A 6,000-nucleotide genomic window follows, 5' to 3' on the forward strand; every position below is an offset into this window, starting at 1 on the left:
CTGTCCTTAGATTCTTTAACTATCCTTTAGATTCTTTCTATCTTAAGATACTTAACCCTGAAAAATGTTGAAATCTATACCTCAGATTAAGATCTAAACCTCTAGAAAGAAAACTAATCTTCAGATTAAAATCCAAACTTCAGATTAAAATCTAAATTTCAGACTAAAATCTATACCTCAGATTAAGATCTAAACCTCTAGAAAGAAATCTAATCTTCAGATTAAAATCTAAATTTCAGATTAAAATCTATACCTCAGATTAAGATCTAAACCTCTAGAAAGAAATCTAATCTTCAGATTAAAATCCAAACTTCAGATTAAAATCTAAATTTCAGACTAAAATCTATACCTCAGATTAAGATCTAAACCTCTAGAAAGAAATCTAATCTTCAGATTAAAATCTAAATTTCAGATTAAAATCTATACCTCAGATTAAGATCTAAACCTCTAGAAAGAAATCTAATCTTCAGATTAAAATCTAAATTTCAGATTAAAATCTATACCTCAGATTAAGATCTAAACCTCTAGAAAGAAATCTAATCTTCAGATTAAAATCCAAACTTCAGATTAAAATCTAAATTTCAGACTAAAATCTATACCTCAGATTAAGATCTAAACCTCTAGAAAGAAATCTAATCTTCAGATTAAAATCTAAATTTCAGATTAAAATCTATACCTCAGATTAAGATCTAAACCTCTAGAAAGAAATCTAATCTTCAGATTAAAATCTAAATTTCAGATTAAAATCTATACCTCAGATTAAGATCTAAACCTCTAGAAAGAAATCTAATCTTCAGATTAAAATCTAAATTTCAGATTAAAATCTATACCTCAGATTAAGATCTAAACCTCTAGAAAGAAATCTAATCTTCAGATTAAAATCTAAACTTCAGATTAAAATCTGCACCTCAGATTAAAATCTAAACTTCAGATTAAAATCTAAACTTCAGATTAAAATCTGCACCTCAGATTACAATCTAAACTTCAGATTAAAATCCAAACTTCAGATTAAAATCTGTACCTCAGATTGAGATCTAGCCCTCTAGAAAGAAATCTAATCTTCAGATTAAAATCTAGACCTCAGATTAAGATCTAAACCACTAGAAAAAAATCTGATCTTCAGATTAAAAACTACACCTCTAAAAAAACCCCCACCAAAACAGATTCATATCTACATGTCAGATTTAAATCTAAACCTCAGAGTAAAATCTATGATCCAGATTTAGATATAAAGCAGATTAGGATAAAAATATCGGATTAAAATATTTTATTGACATTGTTATTTAATGTACTGTAGTGACAATTATTTTATTATTGAGAGATGAGATTAAGTCGCAGCCTGAATTTAAACCTCAGATTATTATCTAAATGTCGGCTTCATCTCAGATTAAGATCTAAACCCCAGATTAAAACTTTTATATATAAAATGTAATGTTTTGAAGATGTTCATAAATAAATACAGAACACATCTAAAGACTTCTACTGAAGTCTTCATTCCGAGTGATGTCTATTTAATTTTATTCAGGATAAAGGTGATATTGGGAATGTTGTAAAGACCTCCTTTAACATCAGATGCAGGTATACCAGGTATTTAAAGAGCAGGATGTTGTTATTGTGGAGAAGTCAGAGTTTTCCTGCTACAGTCTACCTGCACTACATCCGTGTGCTTCTCACAGTCACCAGCAGACGGCGCTCACGAGCTACAAACTGGTCTCGGAGACCTCAGCATCACTTCCGGTCTGCGTTCTGATTCCTCCTGCATCCCAAAGCATCCTCCTCCTCCTTCTCCTCCTCCTCCTCCCTCTATTCCGCATGCTCACTTCCTGCGCGATCCTATTGGCTGACGCGGAAACGCCTAGCAACCGCCTAGCAACCGCTCTGCGAGCGACCACCGGTATAATATTAATAAAAAAATATATTTTAAAAAGATAAATACATGATGTATATTTATTAATAGCTAAATATTTGTATCTTTATTAAAAAAAAAAAAATATATATATTTTTTAAAGTTTTTTAAAAAAAAAAAGTTTATATAACAAAATAACTGGTAATTAAGGAACTAACATTTAAATTCAACAGCAATAATACAACTGGGTTAAATGAGTAGATAAATAAAAAAATATATTAATAAATAAATATATTTATTAATAAAAAATATATATCAATAGTGGGGTACAACCCTATTGTTTTTCTCCTTTTTTGTTCAACTTTAAAGCAGCTGTAAACTTACAACATATAATAATAATAATAATAATAATAATAATAAGAAGAAGAAGAACAATAATAATAATAAGAACAACAATAACAATAACAATACTACTACTACTACTAATAATAATAATAATAAGAAGAAGAATACTAATAATAATAATGATAAGAATACTAATAATAATAATGATAAGAATACTAATAATAATAATGATAAGAAGAAGAACAACAACAAAAATTATAATAAAAACAATACTACTACTACTACTAATAATAATAATAATAATAATAAGAAGAAGAAGAAGGAGAACAACAACAACAATAATAATAATAACAACAACAACAATAATAACAACAATACTACTACTACTACTACTACTACTAATAATAATAATAATAATGATAAGAACAACAATAATAATAATAAGAACAACAATAACAACAACAATACTACTACTACTACTACTACTACTACTAATAATAATAATAATAAGAACAACAATAATAATAATAAGAACAACAATAACAACAATACTACTACTACTACTACTACTACTACTACTAATAATAATAATAATAATAATAAGAAGAAGAAGAATACTAATAATAATAATGATAAGAAGAAGAAGAACAACAACAAAAATTATAATAAAAACAATACTACTACTACTACTACTAATAATAATAAGAAGAAGAAGAAGAAGGAGAACAACAACAATAATAATAATAACAACAACAACAACAATAATAACAACAACAATACTGCTACTACTAATAATAATAATAAGAAGAAGAAGCAGAACAATAATAATAATAAGAACAACAACAACAATAACAACAACAGTACTATTACTACTACTAATAATAATAAGAAGAAGAACAATAATAATAATAAGAAGAAGAACAACAACAAAAATTATAATAACAACAATACTACTACTAATAATAATAATAATAAGAAGAAGAAGGAGAACAACAACAACAATAATAATAACAACAACAACAATAATAACAACAACAATACTGCTACTACTACTACTACTACTACTAATAATAATAATAATAAGAAGAAGAACAATAATAATAAGAAGAAGAAGAACAACAACAACAAAAATTATAATAACAACAATACTACTACCACTACTACTACTACTACTAATAATAATAATAATAAGAAGAAGAAGAAGAACAACAACAACAACAAGATCTAAACCTCTAGAAAAAAAATCTACACCTCAGATTAATAATAATAATAATAATAATAATAATAATAATAATAATAATAATAATAATAATAATAATAATAACAAGAAGAAGAAGAAGAAGAAGAAGAAATTAAGAAATTTAACTGAGAAATCTTATTGGGATAAAAACAAACGTTCGTTGTTAGGCATGTTTTATATTATTACATTTGATAAATTCTTGTGCAATTTTCTTTTTCCATATTCATATGTTCAAGGATAGTGGTTTTCAAATAAAATGCATAGAATAAGTGATGTATTTTTTAAATATATCTTTGCTTGTTAGTTTGTGTACTTGTCACCAACAAAATACACATTTGGAACCAGGTCTGAATTCCTCTGAAATCTTTTAACACCACTGAGACAAGCAGTGCTGAGTGTGTTAGAAAGATCTTCAGTAAAAGCAGCAGGGTCGATAATATCCAGGTGAAGTTATCTGCTGTAGAATCAATGAGACTTTTTAGGAAGTGTAACAATTAAGTTGTTCAAATGAGACGATCCACTGTCCTCCATAGAGTGTCTGTGTGGAACCAGTCCACATCAACCTCATGGCAAACTGGGCCTTCCCCAGCAGCAGAGAGTGAATCTGATGTAAAGGAATGATCCAAGCAAACATAGAGAATCAGGATGGATCAGGCAGGACAGGATATCAGACAGTATGGGAAACATCTCCTGTACCTTGCTGATTGTATCATATGTGGATGTTATATGATGTTTTCTATATGAATCATTTGTCTCGAAATAGACTGTGTTGAGATTTGTGAGGAGGCAAATGTGAGTTATACTGATGAGTAAAGTTATACTGATGATCAATAAAATTTAGTACAGTCTGCAATGTTTCCACTAAAAAGTACTCATATGTTACGGTTTATTAAAAGAAAAATATGTACTTCTGTAACACACACACACACACATATGTATATTAATATCTTTCATTTAATATAATAGTTATAGTTTTCATCAGTGCTAATGTCCTTGTGAGATTTCTTAATGCAATTGAGTTACGTTAATTGATCATGCTCAGAAACTTGTTTAAAATACACCGATCAGGCATAACATTATGACCAGGTGAAGTGAATAAGACTGATGATCTCCTCATCATGGCACCTGTTAGTGGGTGGGATATATTAGGCAGCAAGTGAACATTTTGTCCTCAAAGTTGATGTGTTAGAAGCAGGAAAAATGGACAAGTGTAAGGATTTCAGCGAGTTTGATGAAGAGACAAATTGTGATGGCTAGACGACTGGATCAGAGCGTCTCCAAAACTGCAGCGTGGTGTTCCCAGTCTGCAGTGGTCAGTATCTATCAAAAGTGGTCCAAGGAAGGAACAGTGGTGACCTGGAGACAAGGCTCATTAATGGACGTGGGGAGTGAAGGATGACCTGTGTGATCCGATCCAACAGACGAGCTACTGTTGCTCAAATTACTGAAGAAGTTAATGCTGGTTCTGATATTAAGGTGTCAGAATACACAGTGCATCACAGTTTGTTGCATATGGGGCTGCATAGCCGCAGACCAGTCAGGGTGCCCATCCTGACCCGTGTGCAGCGCCAGAAGCACTAACAATGGGCATGTGAACATCAGAACTGAACCACAGAGCAATGGAAGAAGGTTTCCTGGTCTGATGAATCACATTTTCTTTTACTTCACATGGATGGCTGGGTGTGTGTGCGTCACTTACCCGAGGAACACATGGCACCAGGATGCACTATGGTTAGAAGGCAGAGTCATGCTTTGGTCAATGTTCTGCTAGGAAACCTTGTGTTCTGCCGTCCATGTGGATGTTACTTTGACACGTACCACCTATGTAAGCATTGTTACAGACCATGTACACCCTGGAAATGGTATTCCCTGATGACTGTGGCCTCTTTCAGCAGGATAATGTGGCGTGGCACAAAGCAAAAATGGTTCAGGAATGGTTTGATGAGCACAACAACCAGTTTGAGGTGTTGACTTGGCCTCCAAATTCCCCAGATCTCAATCCAATCTAACGTCTGTAGGATGTGCTGAACAAACAAGTCTGATCCATGAAGGCCCCACCTCACAATTTACAGGACTTAAAGCATCTGCTGCTAACATCTTGGTGCCAGATCCCACAGCACACCTTCAGGGATCTAGTGGAGTTCATGCCTCGATGGGTCAGGGCTGTTTTGGCAGCAAAAGGGGGACCAACACAATATTAGGCAGGTGGTCATAACGTTATGCCTGGTTGGTGTAAGTAATAAAATGTTTTAATGAGATTAAAAAACAAACAAACAAACCTTTCTTAAATCTGAATGACCAGATATTACTTTTTTTTCAGAGGCCCACAAAGTGAAGTGTGTGTAAAATGACTGACAGGAAGTGAATCCAAACAAAAACATGCTTTCCGGAAATCAGCTTCTCAAATGTGATTTCTCAGCGAGCTAACACATTATTATTATTATTATTATTATTATTATTATTATTATTATTATTATTATTATTATTAAAGTTTAATACACTGTTTTTAATCATGTTTTAAATCTTGTCCCGGTTCATTTGTAAGTAAACAAGGAATATAAAAATTTGC

Source organism: Hemibagrus wyckioides, linkage group LG12 (genome assembly GCF_019097595.1).
Source record: "Hemibagrus wyckioides isolate EC202008001 linkage group LG12, SWU_Hwy_1.0, whole genome shotgun sequence".
Lineage (NCBI taxonomy): Eukaryota > Metazoa > Chordata > Actinopteri > Siluriformes > Bagridae > Hemibagrus > Hemibagrus wyckioides.